This window comes from Macrobrachium nipponense, chromosome 34 (assembly GCF_015104395.2).
Source record: "Macrobrachium nipponense isolate FS-2020 chromosome 34, ASM1510439v2, whole genome shotgun sequence".
NCBI classification, from domain to species: Eukaryota; Metazoa; Arthropoda; class Malacostraca; order Decapoda; family Palaemonidae; genus Macrobrachium; species Macrobrachium nipponense.
The window spans coordinates 45608318-45620395 of NC_061095.1; positions in this window are offsets into that span (position 1 = coordinate 45608318).

Sequence of the window (12078 nt, forward strand, 5' to 3'; positions counted from 1 at the left end):
ATTATTATTATTGTTATTATTATTATTATTATTATTTTTATTTATTTATTTTTTTTTTTTTTACTCTATCACAGTCCTCCAATTCGACTGGGTGGTATTTATAGTTTGGGGTTCCGGGTTGCATCCTGCCTCCTTAGGAGTCCATCACTTTTCTTACTATGTGTGCCGTTTCTAGGATCACACTCTTCTGCATGAGTCCTGGAGCTACTTCAGCCTCTAGTTTTTCTAGATTCCTTTTCAGGGATCTTGGGATCGTGCCTAGTGCTCCTATGATTATGGGTACGATTTCCACTGGCATATCCCATATCCTTCTTATTTCTATTTTCAGATCTTGATACTTATCCATTTTTTCCCTCTCTTTCTCTTCAACTCTGGTGTCCCATGGTATTGCGACATCAATGAGTGATACTTTCTTCTTGACTCTGTCAATCAACGTCACGTCTGGTCTGTTTGCACGTATCACCCTATCCGTTCTGATACCATAGTCCCAGAGGATCTTTGCGTGATCGTTTTCTATCACTCCCTCAGGTTGGTGCTCGTACCACTTATTACTGCAAGGTAGCTGATGTTTCTTGCACAGGCTCCAGTGGAGGGCTTTTGCCACTGAATCATGCCTCTTTTTGTACTGGTTCTATGCAAGTGCCGGGCATTCACTTGCTATGTGGTTTATGGTTTCATTTTTCGTATTGCACTTCCTACATATGGGAGAGATGTTATTTCCGTCTATCGTTCTTTGAACATATCTGGTTCTTAGGGCCTGATCTTGTGCCGCTGTTATCATTCCTTCAGTTTCCTTCTTTAGCTCTCCCCTCTGTAGCCATTGCCAATTGTCTTCGCTGGCTAGTTCTTTAGTCTGTCTCATGTATTGTCCGTTCTGTCTGTCTTTCTCCTGTCTCTGTATATTTCTTGGTCTTCGTCTACTTTTATTAGTCCTTCTTCCCATGCACTCTTTAGCCACTCGTCTTCACTGGTTTTCAGATATTGCCCCAGTGCTCTGTTTTCGATATTGACGCAGTCCTCTATACTTAGTAGTCCTCTCCCTCCTTCCTTTCGTGTTATGTATAGTCTGTCCGTATTTGCTCTTGGGTGTAGTGCTTTGTGTATTGTCATATGTTTCCTGGTTTTCTTTATTATTATTATTATTATTATTATTATTACACTAAATTTGGAAAAAGGTAAAGAAGCTGGACAGCTAAATGAGAATCTACCAAAGACACTGAGGCCGTAAGGAGGCTGCTAAGATCCTTTAGCTGTGCCTACAGTGTGTCACAAAAAACGCCCTGTAATCGGTAATCTAGCCCTCCTTATTAACCTAGGAAGGATCATTTTAAAAGGACGTGATCAGCAGCAATGCAAAGACTACATCTTTTAATCTCAGTCAGCCAGTCAATACATAATGAGAACAGCCAATCAATACATAATGAGAAAGACGAGATCTTTGGTTCAAGAGAACGGAGAAAGATTTATCGAGTTCTCCAGAGTAACCAAAAAATCACAACAAGGTTTCTTGAATCTTTCAGGTGGAACATTATCAATTATTTGCTTCACCTTCGTGGTAAACTCTCTCGTTCTCTTATATACGAAGCTTATCATCCATCAAAGCAACGGCTTACGTGCCTGGAAAGCTCTTTGCTTCCTCTAAGAGAAGGTTTATGGGTCGTAAACAAGTTGGAATGAGGTTTTCCCAGAGGCTCCCTCGCCTTCGTGCATAATCATTTTGACCTTCTTACTGCTAAGCATGAACATAAATTATATTGTTTTATGAATATTTCATAGGTCAGGGAATGGTGGGAGAGAGAGAGAGAGAGAGAGAGAGAGAGAGAGAGAGAGAGAGAGAGAGAGAGAGAGAGACGAGAGAGAGAGAGAGAGAGAGAGAGAGAGAGAGAGAGAGAGAGAGAGGAGAGTCCATTATACATGAAGTTTGAAATTTCTTTCTAGGATAAAAAGAAATGAGCTAAAACTCTGTTCATGAGGAGTTAATAATATATTGAATATGTATATATGCATAATATAATGTACATTTTATATATATGTACATGAATACTATTTGCGCATATATTTTTACGTTTGAAGCCCTGACCTGAAGGGCCCAAATACGTAAAGGAAAATATTATATGGAAATGAAAGGTAACTGGATATTAACTTACCTTAAAAAAGGGGGGTTTTGGTATTATTATTTTTTAAAGAAAAAGGTCGCCAGAAAACTCAGCTAATTACTTTACACACATTCATTTGCAAGAGGCCGTTTACTGGCCTGGAGAAAGAGTAAATGCAGCTTGTCCACCCGGGACCAATATTATCTCTCACAAGGGGAGAGTCCATTATACATGGTTTGAAATTTCTTTCTAGGATAAAAAGAAATTACTAAAACTCTGTTTACGGGGAGTTAATAATATTATTGAATATGTACTATGTATGCATAATATAATGTATATTTTATATATTATATGTACATAAATAATATATGCAAGTATATTTATACATAAACATATATATAAATATATATAAAACTTATGTACATAGATAGATAGGTCAATAGATACACAGATATGTATACACTTGAATCTACCTACCTACCTATATATATATATATATATATATATATATAATATATATATATATTATATATACATATATATATATATATATATATATATATATATATATATATATAATATATCTATTATATGAATATATATACCTCTATATATATATGTATATAATATATATATACCTACATATAGATATATATATATATATATATATATATATATATATATATATATATATATATATATATATATATATATATATATATATATACTTACCTTTCTGTTGGTTTGGTCGACAACTTGGCCCCATGGTGATTAAGGTAACCTGAGTTCGTTTCCCCACTATGAAATATCATAATTTTTTCATATTTCCTGCACTTGGATCTATAGGCTTGTAGTAACAAGTGGATCAAAACAAAAAACGTGAAGAATTCGAGAAGGTAAGAGGTCATTGTGGCTATTATAATTATATATGCATTTGGTAAAATGTGATCAGTAGATTATACACACCCACAGAGACCTAACATATCTACTATACCTACATGAAATGTTGCCCTCATTACTGAGAATTGATGAATAGTTCAAGTGGAAAGCTGAAGTTTTGAATATATATATATATATATATATATATATATATATATATATATATATATATAATTATATATATATATGGTGTGTGTGTGTGTGTGTGTGTGTGTGTGAGTGTTTTGTGTGTGCGTGTGTGTGTTTGTGTGCATATTTGATAGGGGTAAGTGGCCCTTAGCCCCCATTATTCTTAAAAGGACTCACTCGTAATTAGTATCTTATGTATGGTTTATTATTGTAAAGACATATTTGGGTTTATTCGTCTTTGTGCTTCTTCTTTTGGATCTACATTTCATGACGTACATTTATTAACTCTGAAAATCTTCCTTACACATCAATTTATCATAATATTTCATCTTTTTTTTTTTTTACTTATTGTTTAACTGCCATACCATTATCGTGAATGCTTTAGTATATATGCGCAATAATTTTTCTTTTTACTTCTATGTAAAAGAAAAAATGGTACAATCAATGCTTAGTTTAGTGACGAAAGCAAAAGGAGCCTCTCCTTTGTAACAGACGTAAAAGGTGAGCCAATCATAGGTATAGTATGTCTGCCCGCCCTCAGATCTTAAAAACTACTAAGTCTAGAGGACTGCAAATTGTTATGTTGATCATTCATCCTACAATCGTCAAGCGTTCCAAATTGCAGCCATTTAGCCTCAGTAGTTCCTATTTGATTTAAGGTTGAAGTTAGCCATAATCGTGCGTCTAGCAATGCTACGTAGCTGAAAGTTTCGGGAGATGCTGCTCATACAGCATTATGCGCTGTACAGAGATCTCGGTTTCTCCGAAGAAACTTCTGCTCATTTTTTATTTGTTTTAATATTGTCTCCTCTCCCGCGGACAATTGCAGACACATAGTTGGTGTCTAAAAAGCTTTCTAAATTTTACTCATAACTATCAAATTTTCTTTCTTGTGTTAAATTTAAGAATAACTAACCGCAAATATGGCGGTGATGTTGATGGGATAAATACGGTACAGAAAAGTACAACTTGATGGTTAAACATTTAACCACTTTGTCTCTTGCAAAGGTTACCACCCTGAAAGAAATCAGTAGCAGAACATATAAGATTTCTCTCAGGATCAGGTTGAGAATTGAAGCAATTCATCCCTCGATTATTACGAATACTCCTATCATGAATATTACTGATATGGCATCAAATTTAGCGAAAGAAATCTGTATTATAGGTGTTCAGGTAATCGAAAAGTTGACAAAATTCGTATTCAGTGTCGGTTGGATACTGTTTCTTCTGTACTGTATTTATTTATTTCAAGATATAATCGTTCGAACTTTATATAATCGTTTTCTTCACTGACTGATTTGATAATCGTATGAGCCATTAGGATTAAAGAGTTAGGACCAAAATAACACAAAACCATGACTGAAAAAATATGCAACAAAATGAAACAAAAACAGTGTAAATCAGCATGTCTTATATCAATTTGCAAATATTAGGTAAAGAAGTAGCACGAGGAAAAATTTTCAATATATAATTAAATTTTTTTTTTTTATTATTTCAGATAAAACTTTATGATTTTAGCGACAGGACAATTAACTTCAGGGGAAAACATTCCGCACATGTCCTACCAAATAAAAAAAAAGTCTGCATTATTTTTCGCCCGTATTCGGACCGCCTGTTTTCCAGTAACGTATCAATTAAGTTCTAAAAAATCAATTACTAGCAATTATCTCTGTCAAAACTGACAACAATAAAATTGATATATCTCTCACTCGTAAAGTAAAAGTGAACAGAATATTTACGAGCTGGAATAGGTTCAATTACCATTGTTTATCTAATACTGATGAAACTCTTTCTTAACAAACATGGCTCAAAATACTAACAACGAATCTCTCTCTCTCTCTCTCTCTCTCTCTCTCTCTCTCTCTCTCTCTCTCTCTCTCTCTCTCTAAGACTTCGCCCATACTTATCACACATTTCTGAGCATATTATCAATGTGTATATACGTATATGTTCAAATCAGATTAACCTCGTTTGAGTACAAATCGTCCTTTTATGGCCAACAACTTTTCAGTATTTTTTTTTTTTTTTTTTTGTCGTTTGGTCTTCATAGAAACAATGCTCTAAGCTGGCATAAACCCACCCCATTTTGACACCACATTGTGTGCTTGTGTCTGTTTGCTGGGAAAGACTCATTCAGAATATGAAAGATCTGCCTTTATATTGAAGGCGAACGCCACACCTACTTCCAAAAGCTCTCTCGCTTTTCCTTTGATGTCTTGGCTTTCTATTGCTAGAATTAATACGCAACTGAGGGTACACCTCTTGGTTCCCTTATTTGTTTTCTGTAAAAGAAAACCGTTGAGATGGCTTTGTCTTTCCGTTTGCAGTTTTCTGTTCACACTCAGATTTTAAAACTACTGATGCTAGAGGGCTCCAAACTGGTACGTTGATCATCCACCCGCCAATCATCAAACATTCCAAATTGCAGCCCTCTAGCCTCAATAATATTTATTTTATGTAAGGCAAAAGTAGCCACATTCGTACGTCTGGCAGCGTAACAAAACAAGCCGGCTGAAAGTCTCATGGATCTCGGCTCATTCTGCAATATACAGAGATCACCGAGAGATTATCGGACTTGATTTTACGCTCTACAGAAAACTCGACTGAGCCGAAGAAACTTCGGAGCATTTTTTCTTCTACTTCTTCCTCCTAAAGATTCTGCCAGGTGTCTGTTCTCTTGGCATCAGCAAGATTTGTTCTTCCTTCCGCTGCTTTGTTGACTTCTTTCTTTTTGTTTTACTTTTCCCTCTAAGAATTTCGATCATTCTCTTCGTGAGGTTATTTCTCCTGTGTGTGTTTCCTTTTTTTTTCTTTTGAATGTCTTTCTTCATCAAAGACGTTAAATTGTAAGTAACTGAAAAACAATAACGCATTACTACAGTATTCGGCAGGAATGGACGATGCCAAGATAAGAAAGAAAAATGCATTCTGGGGGACTATATAACTTTCACTCAAGGTAACTTCCGAGAGTGGCGAGATTCCTAAGCTCATTTGTAAGGACGTTTCTTATTGGTTGTTTTAAGAAGCCATGGGAAAAGAGTATGCTCTCAGCTTCATCACCGAATCATCCCTTCTTTGTCCGGAAAGTATTCGAGTTCCCTTGATTAGCTCACCTGCTTCACCTGGTACAGAGATTAGGCAACAGTTGTTTACGATTTTCACCAATCGAATTCCTAAAAAGCTCAGAAATTGACATTTGATACTCAGTGCTCATTAATACTTCAAATTTTATCCTTTAAATTATGGGATCAAGTTGAGGATAACAAATGAATTTCTTGAGACAATATATGAATATGGCGCGTCTTGTTAACGGTCTTTTATTTTGGAGAACGATACAATTAAGGTAAATTCATTATTTCTTAGACTGAAAAGTGTAATAGTGTCATGCGTTGCCGCCTTCTTGTATGCCTGTTTCTGTCTGCTGGAAATGACTCATTCAGAAGGCGAAAGAAATTTTGTCTTTATAGCGAAGGCGAAATCCTTCACGTCTTTTCTTTCCTAAAGTTCTCTCGCTTTCCTTTAAGTCTTTACTGGGAAATTTAGCTGCTTCTGACTCTCTCGGAAAAGTAAATACTAAAAAATTATAATCTATTTTCCCAACTGTCTTTCATGTTTTTATGTGCATTAAACATAATGAGATCATTATTACACAGGGAGCATCTAGTGATGAACATAAAGTAACGGGAGGGGGAATTATTCAAAAGTTCCCAATGAGATCCGATGGAATAAAACATTCTCCTTTGTATGAGAATTACTGACAAATTTTTTTTATCACATTAGCTTTTCCTGGGTGCATACCGAACAGTGGGAATGTTAATTGAAAATCGTATAACCACAGAATTCCCAAATACATTAAATTTTATTGAATAGTTTTTGATTTGCAGATTCAGACAAATCAGAACCTGGAACACATTTTATGTCTTCAATTAAGTTCATTAAAATCGAATTAGATTCTCGCAATCTTTTCATTTCGATGAGTGCGGCCAAATGTTGACCAGAATCAGTCAGTTGAAAATCATCTTCATTTGCTTAATTGACAGAGATTATACATTTGCCGAAAGATCTCAATTACGAGATTGACGACTGTATTTTCGCTGTCGTTTTTGGCAGTGATGGAAATGAAGGAACGGCGAAATTACATTAAATAGTGAATAAATGAATAAATATACCTTTATAAATGAGTTAACGAATGAATGTACCTTGAATATTGAATGAAGGAATAAATGAACCTTAAATAGTAAATAAATGAATGAGTAGATAAGTATCTTTCTTATGAAATGAAATTCATATCAACACTGAATGAGTCCACAGTATTTGTAAATTAATAAAAAAAATAGCTAATAATCCTGATTATTCATCTACAAACACAGACATATATATTTCGAACTTTAGAAAAGTATAACATACATTATTAAGGTTGGTTATCTTTTCTTTTGTTCATGATTTTACCTTAACAATTTCAGTAAACTTTGCAGATTTTATTTTTTTTTGCATTTTCTTTTATTGGGATATGATTCCAGACTTACATCTCTGTTGGTTTGGTCGACAACTTGGCCCCATCGTGATTATGGTAACCTGAGTTCGTTTCCCGCTATAGGATATCATAATTTCTTCGTATTTCTTGCACTTGGATCTATAGGTTTGTAGTATAAAGCGGATAAAAAAATCGTGAAGAATTCGAGGAGGTAAGAGATTGTGGCTATTATAATTATATATGCATTTGGTAAAATGTGATCAGTAGATTATACACACCCACAGAGACCTAACATATCTACTATACCTACATGAAATGTTGCCCTCATTACTGAGAATTGATGAATAGTTCAAGTAGAAAGCTAAAGTTGTGATATATATTTTTTATATATATATATATATATATATATATATATATATATATATAGATATATATATATATAAATTATATATAGGTATGCATATATATATGTGTGTGTGTATGTGTGTGTTTGTGTGCATATATGATAGGGGTAAGGGGCCCTTAGCCCCAATTATTCTTAAAAGGACTCACTCGTAATTAGTATCTTATTTATGGTTTATTATTGTAAAGACATATTTGGGTTTATTCGTCTTTGTGCTTCTTGTTTTGTATCTACATTTCATGACGTACATTTATCCACTCTGAAAATCTTCCTTACACATCAATTTATCATAATATTTCATCATTTTTTTTTTACTAATTGTTTAACTACCATACCATTATCCTGAATGCTTTAGTATATATGCACAATAATTTTTCTTTTAACTTCTCTGTAAAAGAAAACAATGGTACAATCATTGCTTAGTTTGGTGACGAAAGCAAAAGGAACCTCTCCTTTGTAACAGGTGTAAAAGGTGAGCCAGTCATAGGAATAGTATGTCTGTCCGCCCTCAGATCTGAAAAACTACTGAGTCTAGAGGACTGCAAATTTTCATGTTGATCATTCATCCTACAATCATCAAGCGCTCCAAATTGCAGCCATTTAGCCTAAGTAGTTCCTATTTGATTTAAGGTTGAAGTTAGCCATAATCGTGCGTCTAGCAATGCTACGTAGCTGAAAGTTTCATGAGATTCGGCTCATACAGCATTATACGCTGTACAGAGATCTCGGTTTCTCCGAAGAAACTTCTGCTCATTTTTTTTACTTGTTTTAATATTGTCTCCTCTGCCGCGGACAATTGCAGACACATAGTTGGTGTCTAAATAGCTTTCTAAGCTTTACTCATAACTATTAAATTTGCTTTCTTGTGTTGAATTTAAGAATAACTAACCGCAAATATGGCGATGATGTTGATGGGATAAATACGGTACACAAAAGTACAACTTGATCGTTAAACATTAAACCACTTTGTCTCTTGCATAAGTTACGACCCTGAAAGAAATCAGTAGCAGAACATATAAGATTTATGTCAGGATCAGGTTGAGAAGGGAAGCAATTCATCCCTCGATTATGACGAAATCTCCTATCATGAATATTACTGATATGTCATCAAATTTAGCGAAAGAAATCTGTATTCTAGTCGTTCAGGTAATCGAAAAGTTGACAAAATTCGTATTCAGTGTGCGTTGGATAATCATTCTTCTTTACTGTACTTATTTATTTCAAAAGATAATCGTTCGAACTTGATACAATCGTTCTTCTTCACTGATTTGCTAGTCGTATGAGCCATTAGGATTAAAGAGTTAGGACCAAAATAACACAAAACCATGACTGAAAAAATATGCAACAAAATGAAACGAAAACAGTGTAAATCATCACGTCTTATATAAATTACAAAAATTAGGCAAAGAAGTAGCACGAGGAAAAATTCTGAATATATAATTTAAAAAAATTATCATTTTTTTATTATTTCAGATACAACTTTATGATTTTAGCGACAGGACAATTAACTTCGGGGGAAAACATTCCTCACATGTCCTACCAAATAAAAAAAAATGTCTGCATTATTTTTCGCCCATATTCGAACCGCCTGTTTTCCAGTAACGTATCAATTAAGTTCTGAAAAATCAATTACTAGCAATTATCTCTGTCAAAACTGACAACAATAAAATTGATACAGCTCTCACTCGTAAAGTAAAAGTTAACAGAATATTTACGAGCTGAAATAGGTTCAATTACCATTGTTTATCTAATACTGATGAAACTTTTTCTTAACAAACATGGCTCAAAATACTTACAACGAATCTCTCTCTCTCTCTCTCTCTCTCTCTCTCTCTCTCTCTCTCTCTCTCTCTCTCTCTCTCTCTAAGTTCTCTCATATTTATCATACATTTCTGAGCATATTATCAATGTGTTTATAGGTATATGTTCAAATCAGATTAACCTCGTTTGTGTACAGATCGTCCTTTTATGGCCAACAACTTTTCAGTATTTTTTTTTTTTGTTTTCTTTTTTTTTTTTTTTTTTTTTGTCGTTTGGTCTTCATAGAAACAATGCTCTAAGCTGGCATAAACCCACCCCATTTTGACACCACATTGTGTGCTTGTGTCTGTTTGCTGGGAGAGACTCATTCAGAATACGAAAGATCTGCCTTTATATTGAAGGTGAACGCCACACCTACTTTCAAATGCTCTTTCGCTTTTCCTTTGATGTCTTGGCTTTCTATTGCTAGAATTAATACGCAACTGAAGGTACACCTCTTGGTTCCCTTATTAGTTTTCTGTAAAAGAAAACCGTTGAGATGGCTTTGTCTTTCCGTTTGCAGTTTTCTGTTCACCCTCAGATTTTAAAACTACTGATGCTAGAGGGCTCCAAATTGGTATGTTGATCATTCACTCACCAATCATCAAACATACCAAATGGCAGCCCTCTATCCTCAGTAATATTTATTTTAAGTAAGGTAAAAGTAGCCACATTCGCATGTCTGGCAGCGTAACAACACAGGCCACCACAGCCGGCTGAAAGTCTCATGGATCTCGGCTCATTCAGCACATAAAACTCGACTGAGCCGAAGAAACTTCGGCGCATTTTTTCTTCTACTTCTTCCTCCTAAAGATTCTGCCAGGTGTCTGCTCCCTTGGCATCAGCAAGATTTGTTCTTCCTTCCGCTGCTTTGTTGACTTCTTCCTTTTTGTTTTATTTTCCCTCTAAGAATTTCGATCATTCTCTTCGTGAGGTTATTTCTCCTGTGCGTTTTTTTTTTAAATGTCTTTCTTTATCAAAGACGTTAAACTGTAAGTAACTGAAAAACAATAATGAATTACTACAGTATTTGGCAGGAATGGACGATGCCAAGATAAGAAAGAAAAGTGCATTCTGGGGGACTATATAACTTTCACTCAAGGTAACTTCCGAGAGTGGCGTGATTCCTAAGGTCATTTGTAAGGACGTTTCTTATTGGTTGTTTTAAGAAGACATGGGAAAAGAGTATGCTCTCAGCTTCATCACCGACTCATCCCTTCTTTGTCCGGAAAGTATTCGTGTTCCCTTGATTAGCTCACCTGCTTCACCTGGTACATAGATGAGGCAACAGTTGTTTACGATTTTCACCAATAGAATTCGTAAAAAGCTCAGAAATTGACATTTGATACTCAGTGCTCATTAATACTTCAAATTTTATCCTTTAAATTATGGGATCAAGTTGAGGATAACAAATGAATTTCTTGAGACAATATATGAATATGGCGCGTCTTGTTAACGGTCTTTTATTTTGGAGAACGATACAATAAAGGTAAATTCATTATTTCTTAGACTGAAAAGTGTAATAGTGTCATGCGTTGCCGCCTTCTTGTATGCCTGTTTCTGTCTGCTGGAAATGACTCTTTCAGAACGCGAAAGAAATTTTGTCTTCATAGTGAAGGCGAAATCCTTCACGTCTTTTCTTTCCTAAAGTTCTCTCGCTTTCCTTTTAAAGTCTTTACTGGGAAATTTAGCTGCTTCTGACTCTCTCGGAAAAGTAAATACTAAAAAATTGTAATTTATTTTCCCAACTGTCTTTCATGTTTTTATGTGCATTAAACATAATGAGATCATTATTACACAGGGGGCATCTAGTGATGAACATAAAGTAACGGGAGGGGGAATTATTCAAAAGTTCCCAATGAGATCCGATGGAATAAAACATTCTCCTTTGTATGAGAATTACTGACAAATTTTTTTTATCACATTAGCTTTTCCTGGGTGCATACCGAACAGGGAATGTAGATTAAATCGTATAACCACAGAATTCCCAAATACATTAAATCTTATTGAATAGTTTTTGATTTGCAGATTCAGACAAATCAGAACCTGGAACACATTTTATGTCTTCAATTAAGTTCATTAAAATCGAATTAGATTCTCGCAATCTTTTCATTTCGATGAGTGCGGCCAAATGTTGACCAGAATCAGTCAGTTGAAAATCATCCTCATTTGCTTAATTGACAGAGATTATACATTTGCCGAAAGATCTCAATTACGAGATGACGACTGTATTTTCG